The sequence below is a fragment of the Carettochelys insculpta genome, chromosome 2, assembly GCF_033958435.1.
Source record: "Carettochelys insculpta isolate YL-2023 chromosome 2, ASM3395843v1, whole genome shotgun sequence".
Taxonomy (NCBI): domain Eukaryota; kingdom Metazoa; phylum Chordata; order Testudines; family Carettochelyidae; genus Carettochelys; species Carettochelys insculpta.
In genome coordinates, this window is record NC_134138.1 from 21,723,812 (window position 1) to 21,748,312 (window position 24,501).

The window sequence follows — 24,501 nt, forward strand, 5'->3', positions numbered from 1 at the left end:
GCAGGGGGGAGTTTGCTTAATGAAATGCTGCATATGCAGGAAGGAAGGTGGTAGTGTAGACAAGCACCAAGAGTAGTCACAGTGCAGACAATGATCTTTCTTCAGTTAGTGACTTGATTCTTTATAAAGAGGAAAAATATGAATAATTTTAAGAAGGACGTTCTGGTAACTGAACATTTGCATTAATTTACTGTGTAAAGTAACCCTTTTGTTCATTGTTACTGGTGACTTGTTATTCCTTCATTTGACATTTGTATTGCTGCAGTCATGTCCACTGGAAATTCTTTGTGAAACAAAGATAGCATAGTATTATCTCAAGGTGAAATTTGAGTTAGTACTGTGTGACACAGAAGCATGTCTCTCTCTCTCCCCCCCCACCAGCAGTTGGTCCAGTAAAAGGTGGTATCTCACCCACCTTGTATTTCTAATATCCTAGGACCAACACAGCTACAACTACACTGATTATAAACCATCCTGACATTTTTCCATACTTTTATCAGAGAGGGTAGAAAATTAAAATATTTGCAATTGATGGAGGTCATACTTTTGAGGACCATCTGGGGGAAGCCAGGCAGGCAGGCAGAGACCCGTGCTGCCATGGAAAGCCATGGAGGATCGGTGCCTGGCTCCCAGAGTGGCTGGGAGCGGGGAACCAGACAGCAGCAAGCAGGTGGTGTGGGGCAGCAGCTGCCTGGTTCCCACTCTTTGCCGCTCTTGGAGCCAGGAAACTGAGCAGCCCTAGTGGGCTGATCAGTTTTCTCTGCTCCTGCAAGCCCAGGATTTCTGGGAACCAGGCTGCTACTTGTTTGCCATCTCCCCTGACTTGCTCAAAATTTGAGTTATGCGGGGGTTGTGAGGAATGCAGCCCCATGTAACTCAGGGGTCTGGTTTTATAGAACAAAAAGCCCTTGAACTGTCTACAGTGATGTGTACTCTAAAGGTGAGTTGCTTCATCTTTGGTAAAGGATCTTGTTACACAATTGTTAATTCTCTCTGCTTGTCAGGCTGCACAGTACTTGTGATTAGCAGCTGCCATTTTAATTTGATAATTGATGGTAGATTTTGAAGTATCGGAGATTAGCCGTAAAAAGGTCAATTTTTTAGATATTCTTGAAGATATTTGCTGTGTAAATTTATAAACCAAATACACTTTTGATAGAATTTAATTAAACTTTTCCACTACTGCTTATTTGGATTTTCATAATTATATAAATTAGCTTCCTTTTCTCAGGGATACATTTCACAAATTGCTCCTGGTATACTCTTGTCTTTGTTATGCTAATGGGAGCAGTTTTTCTTGTGTTTGTTTTGGAAATGCCAGAATGCAAATTTTGTTCATGAATGAACTTTCCAAAGTGCAGCCACTGACTTCAGAAATATTATATTACCCTGAGGAATCTGACTTCCAAAACTCATTCAGGTTAATTGACATAAATGAACATTAGATCCTTGAAGGGAAGGGGCTGTTTCATCTCCGATTCAGTGCTTCTATTAAAAAATACAGCCAAGTTATGCAACTGAGTGCCAAAAAGATTGTGAAGATTCAGCTGTATATTATAAATAATGTAAAGTGTATCAGAACATAGTGAATTACGCAGGATGCCTGACAGACTTTGCTGGGTCCTAGGCAAGGTGGGGTGTATGTGGTTCTGGGCTCTCAAAAGAGGTGGGATGTTGGGTGGAATAGGCTCAGCTGGGGTGGGTGGGGCTACCCTCCATCAGCCTGCTCTCCAGTGTGGCCCACTGTATGCCACTCAGGGCACCAGGGGCAATTTAAAGGACCCATTGCTCCGGCTACTGCTGTTTCTGCTGCAGTAGTGGCTGGGAACTGCAAGCCCTTTTAAATCTCTGTACCCTAGGGCATCTGCCCTCTTACTCCCTCCCATCCTCTTGTCAGTCTGCCTGGACTAAAGATACAAAAGTGTCAGGGTATGTGATTTGTGTATTAAAACTTTTTCTTCCAGTTTCCTCTGAGTAGGAAGGATTCTCATGATGAATTAATTTAACTTCCCTTCTTCTAAGATAATACTACACAAATTTCTCATGACGGATCATAAAGAATGAGAATTAGGGTGATTACATTATATACAAGCTATGTAAAAGTGCACTTGTGATACTTCATCTGAAAAGATGAAGCTTTGTACAAACATCCATTTTTGTAACCGATGTATATCATTTCATGAAGCTGATTTGGGAAGCAACAACTTAGAACACAGGACCAGCTGCCTTTTCAGTTATAACAGGACAAACTTGCAGTAACAAAATAATTATCTTGTGCTTTGCTTTATTTTAAATGCAATATTGTAGCTGTGATTTTAATTTAAGAAATTAGCAACTCGTATATCAGTTAAAACATATAGTTCTGACCTTTTGTGATCTAAGTAATTAATTCTGACTTGCTCTTGTCCATGGATGCTTCAGAAAAAAAGTGTAAAAACAACATGTATCACCTTAATTGTTGCTATACAACTGTTTTTTCAAGCGGGTGGGTGGTGGTTTTTTCTGGGACTCAAGTTACAATAACAAACCTATGACCTGAAGCACAGCATTAATAATCTTTGACCTACAATTAATCTGAAGTTGTTGTTTCAATTAATATAAATATCTAATCTTTTTGTGATTTTTTTTTAAAAAGTTTTTTGATTTTTCTGCATTAATGCAATGTTATCTATATTTTGAAACACTTTCCTTCTGTTGACTGAAATGTTGATTTGAAGTGATAGTGTCATGTTAAAAGTTTATTTTCAGATATGTTATCTCTTCCACTGTAGACTTCTTGCAGTGAACTCAACTGGGGTAATCAAAAGTTTATTTAGTTTAACTTCTTGCTTTCTTACGTTGTGTTTCTTGTTCCTTGAGGATGTTTGTTTATTTTGAAAAATCATTTTTTTGCAAGTTTAGTATGCAAGCTACCTCCAGTGTCATTTTAAAAATATATTAATAGTAATTCATTCATCGTATCAGAGCTAACGTAAATTAAGTAAGGTTTAAAACATTGGCCACAGGATGAAAATGAGTTCCTTGTTCCAGTTGAAATTTTAAAAAGAGAGAAAATTTCTAAAGGGATACATGTAGACAAAATTCAAAGAGGGGTGTTGGAGGGGCTTGGTGGGAGGGGGTTTGAATGCAGAGGGCTCTTCAGAGTAGTGGTCCAGATGCAAGTGACCAGGATTCAGTGCAGGGCAGTCTGGGTGTGTACTCCATGGAGGTTCATGGAGCTTTGACTAGGCCCGGTTTGTAGGAGTGGCTTGTGCAGGACAAGAGAGAGTGTCACCTCCCTTCATCTAGCCAAGACTAACAGCAGAAACCTGGTTCAGGGTAGGAGACACCTAGCTACAGATGCAACATGATTAGTGAGAAGGAGAGCACCTACCTGCTTCTGGAGGTGGAGATTCACAGCTTCCCCATCTGCTCTTGACCCCTGGCCTATAATTCCCCCCCCCCCCCGCATCTTGCCCACAAGGGTTGCAAGAATCAATTTTTCTGTGGCAAAAGAGTAAATTCTTCAGGGGACATTAATTCTCTGCTTGTGCAGTGACACAGAATTTTCCCGAGGTATTAAATCCTATTTTACAAACAAGACAAAATGCGTTTGTTCTGCTTTAAGTTCTTACTGATAGAATTTGTCCAAGTTTACTAATGTATATCATCAGCTACATGCCATTTTCTATAATTTAATGTTAAATGTAGTTTTATGCATAGTCAGTGAGCCAGAAGCAAATTGGTGATAACTTGAATTAATGATTCAAGTTAAACTTGGTTACAGAACAGAATATTCAGACTTTAACTTTCTTCTTTTCAAAAAAAAAAAAATCCATCTTTTTGCTGTCAGCGCAAAGGATTTTTCATTATGGCACATAATTGCCTGAAAAGCATAACATTTTATTTCACTATCTGAATACTGCAATGGTGGGGGGGTGGGGGTTAAAAATAGGAAAATGTAAGCTGGTAAAACTGGAATAATTGGCAGGGTGATTCTGAAGTCAGGTCATGCCCAAAACTATCAACTTTCTCTTTAACTGCTTCAGTTGCCATGAGGTGTCTGCTATGCACAACCAAACTAAAAATCCAGGGCTTTTTTTAGACTTCTAAAATAGCAACAAAAGAGAAAAGGCCAAATAGATCATCAGTATTTGGAGATAAACTTGTTGCCGATCCATTGTCCATGCTCCAATTGCTATGCCAAAAGGAGTGCATGTGTGAGTACTTGTCATTTATTTAAGTGCTTTCTGCAGGCCTGTATTAAGAGAATTTGGGTTCTTTATAAAACCAGATTACACTGTGATTATACAGGCATTTAGTGTCTAAACACTGCAGAGTTTCAAAGAGGGCAGTAATAGAGTAATTCTGAATGTCTTAAAAATCAGTTTTAAAAGTCTATCTGTTAACATAATCTTTGTTCTTGCTGGCATAAAATTGACCTTTCCAGCAAAGTATCACAAAAAAAATCTATTTAATGGTAAAGTGAACTACCTTGTAAACGGCATTTGATTACCACGAGCACTACACTTGGTGTGGTGATGTGTTAAACTGCTAGCTGCTTTGTATTGGTAATACCAGATGTAGTGTCACAGGTTGCTTTCTGAGTCATACTGTTGGTAGTGGTTAACCAGCTGCCCATGGTGACTCATGGAACCAATTATTAAAAATTGCTTTCTTGTTCTTTTATACTGGTTTTATTTTGGCAAGAAAGAGTTTCCATGGTCAAACATCCTGTGTTAAATCACGAGTCCAAGAGTTTACCAGTCCTATTTCAATAATCTAGTACATGCCCTGTAGTTTTATTCCTTCGGTAACCAAAGATATCTAGAAGAGCATGATGCAGACCACAAAAGTGTATATGTATTTGTAGGCTAATAGTTTTGTGATATTGTTCCCTTTCTACAAACAGTTTAAAAATATAATTTTCATTTTCATTTCTTCTGAATCAGAATCCTTCCTGTGCTGTCTTTGTTCCTGCCCTATGCAACAGGAAATTTCTTACACCCCCCTCTCTGCTGGGGGGCTCTTTGCATGTCATCTGTGTCATATTTTTAAGGTATAATAATTATATTGGTTCATTGACAAGAAAATAATTGACAACCTGTAATTAATTTAGTTTTGTTACTCTACATTAAAGATTTTTATAGAAATCATTGGTGTCATTGTATGAGACCATGTGCCATTTATTTTTAATTGTTTCTCTGTTCAGGTTCTGAAGACAAGCTGTTACATCAAGTTTGTGAGGAGTAGGAGTTTTCCATTGAGACATCAAGAAGATCTCATCAGCTGGTAACTATTTATTCAGGTGTCCTTGCTTATAGTCTGTTCATTGTCTTCCATTTAGTGAAAAAAATAGCATTTTACATTTTATCAAATTAAATTTAAAGATCAATGTATTATACTCTGGGACTCAAATCTTTTGTATTGGGAAAGATCATGGTGGATTGATGTAAAAACAAAACAGTAACTGTTCTTTTGTTGTTTTTTAGAATCTGAATGACCAGATTAATTTTTACATTGGCTTTTGATTTGACTACTTTGGAGAAAAGACAATAGTTTTCCCTCTGAAATGGAGTATTTTTATATTTAAAAGAGGGATGTTTGCTTTTATAGATTTTGGTTTAATATTACAGACATCACCCATCTATCCAAACATCTCTTATACAAAATATATTGCACAAAGACTGCATCATTGAAGTACAAAAAACAATAAGTCCTATGACACCTTACAGATTAACAGATATTTTGGAGCATAAACTTCTGTGGGCAAAGACCTTCTTCATCAGATGCACAAGTGCGGGGTTCCAGAGGAGGGTTTAAACTGAAGTAGTAACATAAACTAATTCTAGAATTTCAAGTATATAGAGCATTTTCAGATGTGGAAGATTATATAAAATTTACTATATTCAAGAACATGTGCTGGGTTATTTTACATATTCTGTTGTCTTGATGTGTGTCTTAAACCTCACAGGTTTGGTGGTTTGTGCCAAAATATTTTCCAGCTTATAGTACACCACCTATATATCATAACTTTTTACGTAGTTTTTATTTAATCAAACACACTCAAAAGTTAGAAATAACGTTGCGCGAGCAAATCTAATTCCTGTCTGTGTATCCATCCTATGTCCTGGATGAGAAAAGGGCACTGTGGCAAAAATAGTATCTTAATTTTGATCATGTAATTTGAGTATATGATAATACACTTTTACAAGGGGGCAGAATGACTGCATGAGCAACTGCATAAAGCTGGCATTCCTTAACTTTTCAATATGCTGTCTTTGCAACCTAATGTAGAATTTTGTATTCAACTTTCTGAGGTGTTTCAAAGACAACTTATATGAACAACTACATTATGTAGAACAGGATCTGTGATCCAGCAGCAGGTCTTGAACCTGAATCATCAGCACATCAGCACAGATTGCTACTGCTTTAGCTGCAGAACAAAGTAAACTAGCTGATTATGGGAGGTGGTTAATTCAGATGGAGGGTGGACAACTGGGTTTCGGATTAGGGTGGGAGGGGAAAAAAGTTTTTGGCCTGGCATAGAGACTACACAGCTTCTCACTGCAACGCCTTTAAGATCACCAGCTAGAAAGTAGGACATCATATACAGGAAGATGGCCAGTCTGGATTTAAGGCAGGAGCAAGCCAACGGCAGGAATGAAAGGTAACACTACTGCAAGGATGCTCCAGGATGAAAGAGAGGGCAAAGCAACATACTTTTTTCCCTGTACTCATTCTGACAGGTGGATGAACCACTTTAGCTGAAACTTAAATAAACCAGTCCAAGGCAGGCACTCAGCATGGAAAAGTTCAGCTCAATGATTTTGTTTGCAAAATTATGAGCAAGTGAAAGGAGTTTTATAATGGGAAGTGGGTGGGTAACCTTTTACTATAGGTGGGATGACGAGAAGGAATGGTGATTAAGTTTAAATAGTTTCCTCTACTTAGTCATTTGCTAGACCAGTCAGAAGACAGCTGCAGCCGAGAGTATGGTGGAGCGGGGACCACAATAGTCAAAGTTGTCTTGCTATTTGAAATGGAGACATCATAATGGCTCGTTTTATAATCTAATACTTCAGCAATTTGTTGAGGTAACTGAAAACTTGCACAGCTTTGGATATTGCCACCTTGAGGTTGTGGCTGTTGACAAGTGGGAGATTGTTCCCTGTTCGCTTAGAAATTAACGGTCCCATAGTTCAATCTGGGAAAGCAGAAGGGACCTGTCCTTTTGTAATGTGATATGCTTGATTGTACTACCCACATATTGCATTGTCAGCTCTGGTTTTGAACTATGCCCTATTATAGGTCAAGAACTAGTTAACTGAACCATTCTATCTTTTTAGTACAAACAAATACTGTATGTGTTTTTGTTACTCTGTGACTGACAGGTCTGCCCTGTTCTTGTGCATGCAAACAAATTTAGACAGATAACACTAATTAATAGGAAATACAAGTTTTATTCAGGGAAAGAAATCTACTAAAATAAACTAGCTGAATACAGGTAGGCTATTTCCTTTGCTTTTTTCTAAAAAGAAGCTTTTATTGAGTGTGGTTCATTGAAAAGGATAACCTGTCTTTCATTTTGAAGGCCATGAAAAATAGATATTGTGCTCCAGAAAAAAAAGGTTATCTTAAAATTACGTTTCTGGGGTTCTGGGTGGGAAGTAGTGTACGGCTAGGAAAAAGGGTCAAGAGTCTGGCTGCAGTAGTGGGGAGGAGCAGGAGTAAGGGAGGGTGCAGAATCTGGCTAGAACGGAGGTAGCAGAAGCAAGGCAAGCTGCTGGAGCAGGCCGGGTGAAGGGAATTTGGTTTGGAAGAGGAGCAGGAGCGTGTGTCTGCATGAGGAGGTGGGAGCAATGGGATCTGGGCATAAGGGGGAATGGGAGGGCACTTAGCTGGATTCATCTCCCTTCTCCCCACCCCACCTCTTGTCCCAGGCATGACCTCTCACTATTCCTAATGGTTGTGATTCTGGGATTGCAGCCAGTGGGAGCTGCAGCATGCTGCTCTTTCCCCAGGCAAGCTCCCCTGATGACCTAGATATGTCAGTGAGGCTCAGGGTTCTTATCCTCTAGACTCCAGAAACTGACGCTGTCACTTCAACCTTCTGGGGCAGGAGCACAAGGCTGGAGTGCCAGTGTGGGCTCCCTGCTGCAGGTGGGAGGAGGCAGGGCTGAGCTCTAATCACAGCCCACTGGCAAGGGTCGGAGGACTACTGTTCTAGAAGAGAAGGTGATAGGTAGCAGTCAGCATGGATTTATCAAGAACAATTTATGCCAAACAAACCTGAGAGCTTTCTTTAACAGGGTAGCTAACAAGTCTTGTGGGGTGGAGGGAATGAATGGTGCAAGTGTATAGTTTGACTTTTGTAAAGCTTTTGAGACCGTCTCACATGATCTTTTTGTAAACAAACTAGGCAAATGCAACCTAGATGGTGCAGGGGAGAGGGATAGTTCAGTGGTTTGAGCATTGGCCTTGTAAAGCCATGGTTGTGAGATCAATCCCTTGAGGAGGCCATTTAGGGGCCTGGGACAAGTAGATTTACCAAAAAATATATATATCAGGGATGCTGTTTGGTCCTGCCAAGAGAGTGGGGGACTGAACTCTGTGTGTGTGTGTGTGTGTGTGTGTGTGTGTATGTATGTATGTATGTATAATATATATATATATATACACACTATAAGGTGCATGCAAAACTGGATGTAAAACTACTCCCAGAAAGTAGTTATCAGTGATTCACAGTCAGGCAGGAAGGGCATAACAAGCAGGGTCCCACAGGGATCAGTTCTAGGTCTGTTTCTGTTCAACACTTATAATGGCATAGAGAGTATGTTTAAAAAATTTCCAAATAATACCAAACTGTGAGAAGTTGCAGGAGTGAAAATGATCTAGATAAATTGGAGAAAATGGTCTGAAGTAAATGTCAACAACCACCACCTTGGGCTCAGCTCCCATTGGTGTCTGATGCCTCTCTCACTATTCCTTTCATCTTTCCCTGGCCAGTGCGGAGTGGCTTAATTTCTATAGACTAGCTCTGCACCTTTGAATCTGGCCTGTGGCCCACCCACCGGGACCCTCAGGCAAGGAGCAGCTCCAAACCACTCAAAGCAGCTGGCTGCTCCATGTGCCTCTCTATGCCAGTGGAAGCTGAGAGATTGTGTTGGGGATGTGTGAAAAGCCTCTCTCCCCCCTAGGTGCAAAGAGGCGTATAGGACAGCCAGTGTTTTTGAGCAGCCTGGTGCTGCAGCAGGCAGGAAGCCTGCCTGAGGGTCCTGCTGGGCTGCTGGCTGGGAGTCACCTTGGTTAAGTGCCTCCTGGCATGCCTCCTTGTTTCGCACTCCACTTCCATGCCCCAGGTCACCACCCAAACCCTCTGCACTCCCCTGCTCCAGATCACAACTCCCTCAAAAATCTTGCACCCCTCGCCTAACATTGCTTCCTCAGGCCAGAATCCTCTCCTGCACCCAAACTCCCACCTGGATCCTACACCCCAATTCCCTAACCACAGGTCACAAATGCCTCTTTCACTCAATCTCCCTCACAGGCCTCACATCCTCTCATAATCAACCATGGGCTCAGCGCCTATTGGTGTCTGAGGCCTTTCTTGGTATTTCCTTCCATCTTTCCCTGTCCGGTGTGGAGTGGCATAGTTTCTGCAGACTAGCTCTGTACCAGTGTCCTATATCTATCCATTCTCTGTAGGGTCTGCCTCTCCTATTCAAACCATCCGTTATGCCAAATACCAAGGCATTTTTTGATTTTTGTTTTTTTTTTGTTTTTTTTTTGTTTTTCATTCATTCTGCAAATTTGCCCAAATAGCTGTAACTTGCACTGTATAACCTTCTACAGTAAGGTCTCCTTCAGCTGTAACTTCCTGTATAATTCCTCACTTGTGACCTTCTGCATCCATCCTGGTCTCAGGATCTTTCTATAACAACTCCTCTTAAATGCCAATATTCTTCTCTTTGAATCTTTCATTATCACTCATATCTCGCATTGGTACAACACGCTGCTGAATACACACGTTTTCAAGACACTCAGCTTAGTTCCTAAGCTAATTGCTTTGCTTTTACAGATCTTATCCATTGACTTCAAACTTGTTCTTGTTTCCACTGTTGTAGAATCCATTTCCCTCTTATAGTCTAGATCATACGTTATGTTGCTCCCCAGGTACATGAACTTGTCTGCTTTCTCTAGGTCAATGCTGTCTACACCGATCTTCCTTCCTATTTCTTTATCTCCAAATACCATTGTTTTTGTTTTATCAATGTTCATAGTCTATCTGTACTGCTTTACTTCCTCATTTAACACCTGCACCATTTTTGCTAGCTTCTCCTCATCTTCCTCCATGATAACTGTATCATCTACGAACTTCAAGTTGTGAATTCTTATCCCGTGCATAGATATCCCTTCTACCTCTTCTTTGGTCTTGTCCATCCCTCTCTCTAGATGTGTGATGAAGTACTTGGTGATACTGGATTTCCTTATGTTGTATTAATAAGGATAAATGGGAAGTACTGCATTTAGGAAGAAATGACCAGTTGCACACATGATACAAAAATGGGAAAAGAATAACTAAGGAGTACTGCAGAAGGGGATCAAGGGATCATAGTGGACCACAAGACAAATGTGAGCTAGTGTAACACTGCTGCAAAAAGCCCAAACATCATTCTGGAATGCATTGGCAGGACTATTGTGAGTACAACATGAGAAGTAATTCTTTCACTACATTCCATGTTAGTTAGGCGTCAGCTAGAGTACTCTGTCCAGTTCTGGTTGCCACATATTCAGAAAGATGTGAACAAACTGGAAGAAGTCTAGAGAAGAGCATGAAATATGATTAAAGGTCTAGCAAATGTGCCAAGATTGGGGGGGCGGGGGGGAAGGATTTGTTTAGTTTGAGGAAGAAAAGACAGAGGGCATGATAATGGTTTTCAGGTACATAAAATAGTTGTTCTTAAGCAGTGGGCTTAAATTGCAGTAGAGGAGTTTTAAGTTGGACGTTAAGAAAAACGTCTTACTAGTCAGGTTGGTTAAGCACTGAAAACATTAGCTACTGAGGTTGTGCAGTCTCTATCAATGGAGATTTTTAAGAGTAGGTTAGGCAAACACCTGTCAGAGATGGTCTAGCTCAGGCGTGTCCAACCCATGGCCCTGGACAGCTAGTAATGCGGCCCCACAAGATCGTAAACTTTTAACATTATTATGTGATTTATATGCATTAACTATATTTTACATGCGGCTCAAGACAATTACTCTTCACTCAATGCGGCCCAGGCAAGGCAAAAGGTTGGACACCCATGGTCTAGCTAGTACTTAGTCCTGCCATGAGTGCAAGGACCTGGACTAGATGACTTCCCAAGTTCCCTTCCAGTTAGAAAATGTCGTAAGCTGAACGAACTGTAAAATTTCAGATTCTGTTGCTGAGTTCCACACACTAATTTTTCACTGAAAGTCATGCCAGAAAGTTCCTTCATATGCTCGGAACGTGGACAATCCTATATTTATTTTCCAGGTTAGTGAAATCACTATATACTTCCTATTATATTATCACCACAAGTTAGAAATAATTCTGATTGTGTTCTCATGCATAAATTGCTGTAGAATTTCTAGAACACTGCTACAATGAAGTATAATAGTTCACTCATCCCTCATTAAACAAGCGCTTAACTTATGAGTACTCGCTAAAATGAGGGACACACATACCTGCTTTATTCACTAGATGAGTGAACTCCACTCCTGCTGCTAATATGAGACTTACCCCCCTCTCTGCGGCTCCAACCCATTGCAGCCTGACGCCCCTGCCAGCCCCACAGACCCAATCTGCCACAGCTTGAACCCCCTGCCTGCCTGCAGACCCAATCTGCAGCAGCGTTAACCCCCCCCCCACCTGCCCTACGGACCCAACCCACTGCAGCCTTAATGCCCCCATCTGCTCCGTGGATCCAACCCGCCACCAGGTTTTAACTGTGCCCTGCTCATGGCCCCAAACGGCACCCAGCCTTTAATCCTCTCCAACCCCCTCTCCCCAAAACCCAAGGTTCACTTACCTTTCAAAAGCAGCACCACATGCTGCCACTCCTTTGCCAAATTAGGAGCACTTGGAACGAATCAGATACTTGTACATGTACTTTAATGGGACTTTAGTGTCCCTCTTATTAGTTTTTGCCTACGATCAGAAAGTGGGGAACCAATTGTGCTTGCATAGTGAGGTTTGAGTGTACTTTAGTGTTTTATATAGCCAGGTTGTGCAGTTGATTTATGTGGTTCTAATAGTATTGAGTGAATTTAAACCAAATTACTTCATAGGAACTAGACCACAGGAAGGCATTTTCTTATACATTTTAATGAGATGAATTAGTTTTAGAAAAGATTTTCCATAAAAAACTTGCCTGTTTGTTTGCTTTGTAATAATTTTGAATATCTTTCCAGCATACATTTAAGTTGTCTTGATGCTGGTATTTGAGCTGAACTCCAGGAAACCCCAAAAAGTTTTAGGCATATTTATGTGGTGGTTTTATCTATAACAAAATGTGGTGCTCTTGTAAATTAGTTAAAATTATTATGCAGTTTACAGTATTATCTACTATTGTCTAAGACAGTAAACTCTTTCATATCTGGCAGCCACATAATCGAGTGCCCGATATTCAACTATTCTGGATAATAGAAGGTACACCTACCAATGCATAACACTAAAGAAAACAAGAAACGATATTGGAAAACAAAAATGGATGCAGAGTACTTTACCAACAAAAGTAATATTTCAAACTGTAAACTTATACTGTACTTGCTGTATTTATTTGTATTTACTTTCACTGTACTTATGGAAAGTGTAACTAAAATTTACTTATGATTAAAACGCTGTTTATTTGAGAATTCCAGATGTTAGAGTATGGGATATGAAAGAGTTGACTGTATACCGGACTACAGTGGAATAGTTGTAAGCAGTGAATATACAATCTCCTTTGTCACAACTATACTGTTTTTATGTGCTATTGATACTGCCATAGTGGATGTATTTGAAACCTTAAATGCAAATAGTGTGTCTGAAAGTGAGAGATTAATGGTCTTGAACACCAGACATAATCAGCACACAGCGGTGGCAATTCACCTCAGTTCTCACCTGCAGCAGCCCTTCTATTTCATTCTGTAGCATTTTCACTTGATATATAAATGTGCTAAATTAGCATAATGGATTTGAGTCTGGGAATTTGGTTTCATGGCTAGAGTGGGGAACTGTGCATTCTATTCCTGTAACTGCCACTGACTCACTAGATACTTTTGGAAATCCTCCATTTTTGGTTCCGTTGTTCCATGTGTCAATATGTACTAGATAGAATATTTACCTATCCATTAGGGCCGGGATGGCCAACCAGTTAGAGATTGAGCCAAAATAGCAGGGTATAAAGTATAAAAAAACACATTATATAGATATATAAAAATAAATATGTAGCTATATACATACATATTATATATCTATATATTCTATATAAATTATATCCATATATAGGTCCATAAAAATAAGTATAATACATGACTCAGTGCCCACCACCAGAGCCAGATACCCCCATCCTCCCTGTTCTAACCCAATGCCTTCCCCGTCCCCCAGAGCCAGGCACCTCTAGACCTCTCCCTCCTCCCCCCACTCTAACTCAATGTCGATGACTCACCAGCGCCTCCACCACCACATGGTTCTCCATGAAGCGCTGGGGCATGTGTGCAGAGCAGCAGAAAGCACTCCCGGCTTGGGGCTCTGAGCAGGAACCACAATTAATTGCTCAGAGCTATGTGTGGCTTGAGAACAATGGGTTGGCCAGACCCCTGCATAAAGGTTTGGCTTTGAAAATGCCTCCTGATATTAATCCTCTTAGTATGATATGTGAAGCCACTTGATTTGACTGCATAGAAAGAAGGATCAAGATTTATCTAATGATTTGAGAAGTGTTCAGAGGTCCATGGGTGAGCGATTAATGTTTGATGTTTACATAAATAGACAACTTTCAATTGTAACTGCTTTTAGTATGAAATATAAGCCATATTCATATCTAATTCTGCATTGCTTAGCCCCCAGTCCTGCTGCAGTTCTCTTTGTTTCTACTCTTCAATTTTTTTATCTATTTCAGGTTTCAAAATTAATTTTATGCAGGCCTTGTCCTCTGATTTCTCAGTGTGCGAATACATTTTTAGTAGTTTTTAGGTGAATTATGTTTAAATAATTATAACAAATATGCAAACAAATCAAAACTTTGCTTTGTTTCTTAGTATTAAAATATAAGTAGGGACACCTTTTTGAAATTTGATCCGTGAAAGTTAAACAGTTTCTGCTCGGAATGAATTTTTTAAAAAGTAAAATCTTCAGATGGTTTTAGTTTCCAGGCAGTTCAGCTACTCTCCATGTGTTCAATAGCGAGTAGTTATAAGACATAAGTATGATGTCCTGTTGATGCTTTTTCAGCTTAACCATATGCTCAGTAGTATGCTATCATGTCTGTTTTCTTGATGGTTAGTTTGCATGGTGTAGCGTGCTTAAAGCAGAGTTTGACAAGCTGTGGGTCATGACCATTGTTCCCCCCTAATTTTTGTATGGCTATGGTCTGAAGAAGTGGGTCTGTCCCATGAAAGCTCACCTAATAAACTATTTTGCTAGTCTTTAAAGTGCTACTTGACTGCTTTTTGTTTTGATAGTATCTAGACTAGCACGGCTTACTCTCTGTTACTAATTTTTTCTGTGTGGGTTGAATAAATTTTGTCATGTACCAAGGTATATGTGGATGTGCACCACCAATAGAAACACATACTGCCAGCTGTGAAGAGCTGTGAGCACTCTGACAGTGAGCTGGGTGGCACCTGAATCTCTCTTGAGTGGCCACCCAAGCATTCAGTTTATAGGAAACATGACCCTGTTCTTGCAGGTGGACAGAAATATATCTCTATGGCTTTCAGCTCTTAAGTTCTAGCTCCACCTTTGCTGTTTTCTTCAGCAGCTTTGATCCTGTCCTTATGATCATGTGACAGCCATTCAGTCAGAACTTGACTGGTTGGCTCATCTAGCTGCCTATCCAACTCTCATCCCTTTCCCCACCCCTTTTCATACCTGGGTGCCTTGTGAAATAGAGAGCTGCTAGGCTCGACAGAGATTGTCCCAATCCCCAGAATGAGTCAGGTTGTAGTGCGCAGAGGCAACTCCCTGAATCAAGAAGAAGCAGTGAGACTTAAAGGTTTTGCTTTTTTTTTTTTTTTTCCCCCCAGACACTCCACTGTTGCTAGATGTTTTTACATTTGATCATTTTAAACAGCAAACTTCAAATTAGACTCAAATTAACTACTTTGAAGTTTTGAGTTTTGAGTTTTTTGTAGTTTAGCCTTCTTCAAATGAAGAGAGCTCCTTTTTTATTCTGAATTGCTATAGTTAGGTAATATTTGAAAAAATAACTTGTCCATGTTGAGTCTAAAATTAAGTAACATTTATTTTTATAGGAGATAGCTTAGTGAGCTAAGATTCAGATTTGGAATAACTAAACTCCTTGGAAGCACAAAGTTTTATATTTCAATGCAGTAAATTTAAGCTAGTCATCCTTTTACAGCAGGCGGAGCACAATGTAATTTACCCTTTAAGCATATTTGGGAGGGAAGTAAAACAGAACTTCTATATGTACATTCAGGTTCCATGGCTCTGATCGTACATCATTAGTGTAGTGTCCTTGGCCATAACTTTCCTACTCTATTATTTTGCAGCTTCACGTGTGCTTTATGGTTTCCAGTATATATCTTATACACTGCTGCACTTCATCATAATATCTGGGCTTTTTGGTGATGTTTTCGGGAGCCTTCAGAATTAACGGTACTCGGTATTTTTCTAATAAAAGTGTGCTGCTTGGAATGGCACATGTAAGGTACCTTATTCAATTCTACTCATAAGTCACAGTTCAAATTATAACTTAAGCAGCTATCTTCATATTTGAAACTGTTTCATTGAATTACACTGATTTGGATGTGTTCATCTGGAGCGGGGCATAATTCATACTTGGTATTGTTTTGAGTAGCAGTAAGAATTTAAAAAAAAAAATCTGACATCTAGGTATGATTTTTGCAAAGCTTACTTGGTGGCTTTCAGAGACTTCTAACATCCTAACAGTATGTGTTTTAATTTTATCTCTTTTGGGTGGCAGCACTATGAGTATTTTTATTCTTAATTTTGATTGGTCTCTGGCATTGTCATCCTCCTCCACTCTTTCCCCACCTTCAGTTTGACTGACTTTCTTCCCCATATTGGAATATTTCTGACCTTCTGTTGATGCCTTTAACTTCTTAGTTGTATTAAAAGCCTTTTGAGGCTTCAAAATAAAACAGTGTTCATATTGTACAATAACCTTGATGGAAATTATTTTTCAGACTTAAACATTTCAGAGGATTAAATTCAAATGTAATGCCTTCCTTTGCTGTTCTTTAATGTTATGAACTGCCAGGTCTAAAAATAATGAAAAAATGGAAATGGTTAGATTTTGATATTGTTTTGTGTAGATGGATTTAAATTTTCATAGTCAGAATTAATGGCCAGAAGGGACCACCACATCATCTTGTTTATCACAGGCCACCAATACGACCCTCTATGGCCTCTTTTCGTATCAGGAGACGGTGGTTTGCAGTGGCAGTGGGGATCTGTGGGCAGTATTTGAGTCTGCAGCTTCTCTCCTGGCTTATACGTCCAATATTAGATTTGCATGGTTGAGTGCAATAACCGCCTGTCAGTCTATTTCCAAATTCTTGAGTCTGAGAGTTTTTCCTTTTAAGACAAAGTTCTTTTGTGTGGCTTGCACATATACTATCAAAGCATGACGTGCCCTGTTGTAGCAATCATCGCCAGGTATTTCGCTCTGCTCATGTGGGTTCCTGGGATTTTGGATCGATGTTGAATTTTTTCATGGTATTTTTTTGCATGTATTCTTGAATCTTAGCTTTGGTCTTCCTCTTGTTTTCAACCCACATGACAGTTCCCTCTATCTGAATATTAAATGTAGTAACCAAAATTAGGTACAAATATTGCATTTTACAGGAGACTAAACTATTACAAGCTGAGGCAAAGAATAGGAAGGACAGAGATGTACCAATGTCGAAGGCCCCAAGGGAAGAGAAGAGATTAAGTGAAAGAATCCTGGGTACAGTTTATTTAATCTTCACTTTCCTTTGTTGCTGCTTCTGATGATTTTTCCCCACTTTTATTAAGTCATTTTAACCTGAGACTTCCTGTGGTACTTTATTCCAGAATACTGCTCTTCCCTTAGTTTTTTGTGTGGTTTTTTTTGTTTTTGTTTTTTATTAAAAGAAGTAATTTTTTAACTGTTGTTTCTTCAGACTGGGTTGGGTAGCTAGTCAAAGTTCAGAGGCTTTGAAATATTCCAGATAGTGTCAGAAACTGATGGAATCTGGTGTTCGAAGCAACTTTATTTACAAGGAATGTACAGACCCCAGTGTCTCTGAACACTGAAGGAACCAAGACCAAAAAGAGCAATTTGTCTATGGACCTCCAAGCTTCCTTAATTAATACCAGACCCCACAGTGTGCTCTTTTTTTCTTTTTTTTTTTTTTTTTTTCCAGGATCACACTTTTATATACAGGCTCTCTGTGTTCTCGCCTGCAGTGTCTGTACTTTCTTTCCCACTCACAGGCATGCTTCATCAAAATAGTACTCAGATCAGTAACTCCTATGTGGGTTCACATATACTTTTTGATTCCTTTATCCTTCAGGGGCCTCACTTCAAGCATGTAATGTGCACAGTTCTCCTAGACTCATAGTTTGTGAAGATACAGAGGGGCTACGTCTACACATTCCCCTCCCTTTTGGAAGAGGCATGTAAATGAAGCAGGTTGAAAATGCTAATGAAGTGCTTGCATGAATATTCAATGCCTCATTTGTGTAATAGTGGCCACGCAGAGCACCACAAGGAAACCCCAATTTCAAAAGCACCCTTCTTCCTAATTTTTTTGGGAAGGAAGGGTGCTTTTGAAATCAGGTTTTCCTTCCGAAGGAACCTCATCTACATGACTAGTTTGCAATTCAAAAGCAGCACTTTCGATGCTTCTGGTGGTCACTATTATGCAAATGAGACACTAAATATTCATGCAAGTTCCTCATTAGCATTTTAACACACCTAATTTACATGTCTCTTCCAAAAGGGAGGGGCATGTGTAGACATAGTAGCCAAAGTTGTTTAGCTGTTGAATTCTTCATGTCAAATCTTACTTTTTTAACATGCTGAAGAGTTTATATTGATAAATATATTAACTTCCTAGTTTCAAAACTTGGGGACATGGACTAAAATTGAAGTAAGTTCTTGTTCTGGAAATCTCTAAGATAGTGTTGCTCACCTTTTCTATATTGAAACTACTCTGCATCCTCATCACTCCTATAGAAAAGACTATTCCCATTTACTAAAGTGCAAAGGTCAGGGTGGCCATGTTATCCAGGTTGAGAAAATATGTCATACCCCCTTGCTGGAAATGAGCATTCAGAGCAAGCCAATGCTGATTAGTGATTTACACATCAAAGATCTCTGAGCTCTCACAAGGGATTAATTCCCCTTCCCCCAATGTCAAAGATACCAAGCTCTGATGTACTAGAGGAGTTGATGAGCTCTCACAAAATAGTGAAATGGTATGCCTTGGTGAGCTTACTTTTAACTACACTTCACTACATTAGCAGCGTACCTTGTCCTCTAGTCTTACAGTGGAGTAGAATGGATTCTAGTCAGGTAGCTGTTTTCCTGGCATGTCTTGGACACCTATCAAATAGCAAAAACACTGATGCCAGTCCAACCAAGATGTTAAAACTGACTGTTGGAAAATGTTAAAATTTTTCTTTGTCCGGTAGCGCATCATGCAAGTGAACATCAAAACAAGTCCTAATGTATGGCTAGTTCCCTTTCAGACTGAACTAATCTTTGACTAATGTTAAAAATTGGGCAGAAGGCGTACATGTAGTGTGACACACATATTGAAAGTTACTGGTTCTCCTGAACTCTTCTTAAAACAATTGTGAATATCTTCAGCCATGTCATAAATTAACTGTGACGTGATACAGTAGACCCCCAACTTACACAGAAGTTGTGTTCCTGTGCAGCCTCACGTAAGTCAAATTTCGTTTTACTTGGGAGGGCGGAGCCAGGAAACTGGCCAGAGCAGTAGTGCTGGACAGTTTCCTGGCTCCAATGAGCGGCGGAGAGCGAGGAGCCTGGTTTACAGCTCCCTGCCACTCACAGGTATGAGGAAACTGTCCAGCACTGCTGATGTGGTCAGTTTTCCAGGTCCTGTCAACAGCAGCAGCCAGAAGTCAGTCTGCCACCCTGACAGGAGCTGTGAAACGGCTCCAACCTGACTCTCGCCACCTCTGACAAGGAGTGGCTCTCAGCTGCCGCCACTGCCAGGAGCGGGGGAACTGACCAGCACAGCAGCACTGGTCAGTTTCCTGACTCCTGTGGGTAATGGGGAGCTGGTGCCTGGCTTCTGGCTGCCTGCCACTCTCAGGAGTCAGGAAGCTTACCAGTGCTGCTGTACTGGTCAGTTTCCCAGCTCCCCTGAGTGGCAGGCAGCCCAGAGCCAGGCACTAGCTCCCCACCACTCGGTCACATAAACCAAAGTTTCACACAATTTGACTGTCTCTCTCTCGGGTTCAACTGTACAGGAATTGCTTTGACTTGATTGGGAGGAGCAGTTCCCAGTACAATAATAATGATCTCCAAAACATGGGCAAAATCAGTATTTCTTCAGTTGAGGGTTGTCATCTTTGATGGGAAACCATTCAGATCATTTGGTAAGTGGTCAAGGGCTGCACTCTTCAACAATATTAATGTAGGAGATGCCAGGTCTGGGAGGGAGGTTGGGTACAGAAGGGAGGTCTGGGTTGGGGATTGGGGCGCAGGAGGCGGTCTGGGAGGGAGTTTGGATGAAGGAGGGGGGTTGTGACCAGAGGCAGGGGACTGGAGTGCAGACTCCAGGGGCGAGTATGGGTACGGGTGCAGGAAAAGATAGACTTGAAGCAGGGGATTGAGACCTGGGTTGCGGGGCAGTGGGTTGGGGCACAGGGTGTGGGAGGGGGCATGGGTGCAGAGGATTGTGACTCTGGACACAATTGTAGAAGGGGGCAAAGGCTTGTGGGGGAAGAGGAGGGGATGTCACCTTGCCTATGTGTGGGAGGCCAGGGGGATGAGGTTGGGGGAGGCCAAAGCCTCACAGGCCTGATCAAAACAAGTCATGAATGGATCAAGGTTCCCTACCCATGACATAGACGGTATGAGTTTAAAGTTTGTGGATGATACTGAAATGAGTGTTGTTGCAAGTGCTTTGGAGGATAGGTTTATAGTTTGAAAATCTGAACAAACTGGAGAAATGGTCTGAGGTAAATAGGATGAAACTCAATAAGGACATATGCAAAATACTCATTTTAGGAAGAAAAATCATTCAATTAATACAAAATGGGAAATAAAAGTCTAGGAAGGAGTGCTGTAGAATCAGATGTAGGTGTCATAATGGACCTCAAGCTAAATATTTGTCAGCAGTGAGACACTTTTTGGTAAACATCATTCTGGGACGTTTTAATGGGAGTGTTGTTGTGTCTTGCTTACAAGAAGTAATTCTTCTGGTCTAGTCTGCACTGTGTAATCCTCACCTAGAGTATGATGTCCAGTCCTGGGCACCACAATTTAGAAAAATGTGTGGACAAATTGGAGAAGGTCCAGAGAAGAGCAACAAAAATAATGAAAGGTTTAGAGAACATATGCAATGAGGGAAGATTGAAAGAATTGGGTTTGCTGAGTCTGGTAAAGAGAAGACTGAGAGGGAACATATAGCTTTTAACTACCTAAAAGTTTGGTAAGAGGAGAAAAATTGTTCTCCTTTTACCTCTGATGGGAGGACAAGAAGCAATGTGCTTAAGTTTCAATGATGGAGGTTTAGAGTGAACATTAGGAGAAGTTTCCTAATTGTTATGGTGGTTAAGCACTGGAATAAATTGCTAACGGATGTTGTGGAATCTCCATCATTGGAAATTTTTAAGGGCAGGTTATAAAAACACCTGTTGGGGGTGGTCTAGATGGCGCTTAGTCCGTCTGTGTTCTGCGGACTGGACCTTTTTGAGTTTTGCTCCAGTGTTCTATGCTTTCTTGGCATCAGGTAGCAGCACATAGCTATCATCGGTGTTCTGAATTGACTACCCTCATGCATTTAAGCAGTGAAATGAATTTTGAGCTTCTTCTTCGAGTGTCCCCGTGGGTGCTCCACATTAGGTGTCGGGCTCGCCCGGCGCCGCAGATCGGATCTTCCAAGCAGTTTCTGCCGGACCGCGCATGCGCCGGTGCGCGCCGCTCCCCCGCGCGCTCCCGGCCATGTGCGCGATCCGGTCCCCGCCAGTTCCTCTTAACCGCCGTCGGCTGCAGACGGAATCCAACTAGGCTAAGGCCAAGTAGTGTATTCAACGGCTTTATCTGTTTTTTTCTTAAAGTTTTTTCAGGCACTTAGGCTACTATAAGCTTGCCGGTTGTTATTTTGTAAAAAAAAAAAAAAAAAAAAAAAAAACAACAACGAACAAGCTAGGAGAGGGACAGCTCAGCCAGTCCCAGTAACAAGCGCCGGAGGCCAGGAGCTAGGGCTATCAGCCCTCCTGCTAAGGCAGGCCATCGGACGGGGAAAACGGCACAAAGAAGGTGCTAAGTACCCACTTAAAAACACAAAGACTCACCAACAATGTCCTCTTCAGGCTTTAAAAAAAAAAAAAAAAAAAAAAAAAAAGAATGCTGCTTCTTGACAAGGCCCTCCAGCCAGAAGCGCCGGAGCGGCCGCAGCAGGAGGGACCCTCCGGGGCCCTTAAAAGGAAAGCTGCCTCCCTCACTCCATCAGCGCAGAAACGGAGGAAAGTATCTCCAGCCCGATCCCTGCCGGCAGCAACAGCGAGCAGGACGGGAGGAGCAAGCAGCCCCCAGCCGCAGCAACAGCTGATCGGCGGCGGCACGGAGAGCCACGTGGAAGCGGCTCAGCCTCCAATACTCAGCCAGCCGCCCCGCACCGCAGGCAGGGCGGCGGCTAAGCAAACGCCGGTACTGGCGGCACCGCAGGCAGCGGCACCGACCCCCGGGGAACCGGCGGTGCAGAGCGCGCAGGCACGCAGCCTGCCGGCACCGGAGGACACCGCACATGCGGCATCGCCCTCGAGCGTGCCGAGCTCGGTGCGGACGGGGCCGGAATCCCCTGTATGCTCCCCAGCCCGATCCCTGCCGGCAGCAACAGCGAGCGGGACGGGAGGAGCGAGCAGCCCCCAGCCGCAGCAACAGCTGATCGGCGGCGGCACGGAGAGCCACGTGGAAGCAGCTCAGCCTCCGATAATCAGCCAGCCGCCCCGCACCGCAGGCAGGGCGGCGGCTAAACAAGCGCTGGTACCAGTGGCACCGCAGGCAGCGGCACCGACCCCTGGGGAACCGGCGGTGCAGAGCGCGCAGGCACGTAGCCTGCCGGCACTGGAGGACACCGCACGTGCGGCACCGCCCTTGAGCGTGCCGAGCTCGGTGCGGACGCCGGAATGCCCTGTATGCCCCCCAGCCCGATCCCTGCCGGCAGCAACAACGAGCGGGACGGGAGGAGCGAGCAGCCCCCAGCCGCAGCAACAGCTGATCGGCGGCGGCACGGAGAGCCACGTGCAAGCGGCTCACCCTTCGATAATCAGCCAGCCGCCCCGCACCGCAGGCAGGGCGGCGGCTAAACAAGCGCCGGTACCACCGACCCCCGGAAAACCGGCGGTGCAGAGCGCGCAGGCACGCAGCCTGCCGGCACCGAAGGACACCGCACATGCGGCACCGACTTCGAGTGTGCCGAGCTCGGTGCGGACGGGGCCGGGATCCCCTGTATGTCAGGGGCGGAGTTACCTCCTCAAGGGAGGGGGAAGACTGCACACAAGAGGAGGCATTGCAGCCCCTCTCCGCACAGGGCTGTGTAGTTGCTTTCTCACAGCCCTCCGCTATGTTGCAGACTCCAACTAGAAGGCAGGGGTCCCCCCCCCCTTGGCCTACCCGGAGCCCCCTTCTCCATTTCTGCAACCAGCCTCACCCTGGCTGGGACCACCTCCACCCTTCCTGGGATTTGAACCGCTGGACTATTAGGCAAAGTCGCTCTCTCCAGGGTCTCGACGGTCTCCCTCCCCCAGACGCAAAGGGTATGCACCAAGGGAGTGGTCTAGGTCACCTTCCCAAGACCAGTGCTTATACTGCCGTGGTCGCCCCTACCACGCAGGGCATAGACACCATCGGCAATCTACTAGGGAAAGATCCCTACGAACGATCTCGTACCCCCAAGGGCAATTGTGACCGGGGACAGAGACTTAAGCATCTCAGGGGGGCCTGGTTATGGAACCCCGAGATTTTTCCTCGCACACCTCTAGTGAGAGGGTGTACCATCATCAGCAGGAACCGGAAGGGTCCAGAAAGACGTACCCCAGCGGTTCCTCGCTTTCCTCCCCGGATGAGGCTACGGCCCCGGGGGGCGTCCATCCTCCGGACGATCTCAAACAGTTCCAAGAGCTGTTTTACGAGGGTGGCCTTCACGCAAGGCTTCCAGACAGCAAAGGTGCAAGAGCAACACCATAAGCTCCTCAAAAATCTGAGACCTCCGGCCTCCTCCAAAATAGCAATACCGCTGATGACGCAATCTTGGAGCCTGCCACTATGATATGGCAGACTCCTGCGACTATTCCGCCAGTCCACAAAAGAGCGAAAAAAAAAAAAAAAAAAAATACTTCGTGCCCACGAAGGGCATGGAGTTCCTGTTCAGCCACCCACAACCAAATTCTTTGGTGGCGGAGTCGTCGCAACGTGGGGGAATAAACAAACATGCCAAAAAGCTAGAGCTGTTGGGCAGAAAGGTCTACTCCTCCTCCACGCTACTGTTGCCAATGGCAAATTACGCAGCGCATCTAGCGAACCATAATTTCAACAACCACATTAGGTTGACCTCCCTCATGGACTCGCTTCCAGAGGGCACGAAACCAGTGCTCAAGGCCATCATCCGACCATTTTATAACCAGTGGCAAAGGATCACCACAGACACATGGGTGCTGGAGATCATAGCCACGGGGTACGCCATCCCCTCCCAGTTGCTCCCACCGCCATGACCTCCACCCGGGGCCCCACCTCCAGGAGACCTCCCATGTAGCGAGGCTCAAGCAGGAGGTAGACCATCTCATGCTCGTAGGGGCAGTGGAAAGAGTGCCGGAGCAACTGCAAGGGAGAGGGTTCTACTCGAGGTACTTCCTCACGGGGAGGTCCATCTTAGATTTTCGAGGCCTCACCGGTACCTGCGCAAGCAACGTTTTCGGATGATCACAAACGCCTCCATCCTTACGGCACTAGACGATGGAGATTGGTTCGCAGCCCTCGACTTACAAGGTCCTACCGTTTGGGCTCTCCTCAGCCCCCAGAGTCTTCACCAAGACCTTGGCAGTGGTGTCAGCCTACCTGCACAGACAGGGGGTATTTATAT

General features: G+C 43.0%; 1 protein-coding gene across 6 annotated transcripts in view; it reads left to right on the top strand.

The window, feature by feature from the left end:
* Nucleotides 1-24,501, top strand: part of CYRIB (CYFIP related Rac1 interactor B) — a 160,258-nt gene that overhangs the window by 55,942 nt on the left and 79,815 nt on the right. For 4 of the 6 annotated variants that reach the window (XM_074986657.1, XM_074986659.1, XM_074986662.1 and 1 more), the window contains exon 2: nucleotides 5,192-5,271. The gene's annotated coding sequence lies outside the window, so the exon portion shown is untranslated. Of the gene's footprint in view, nucleotides 1-5,191; nucleotides 5,288-24,501 lie in introns of all 6 variants that reach the window. The other 2 variants (XM_074986660.1, XM_074986658.1) reach the window with 1 other exon arrangement.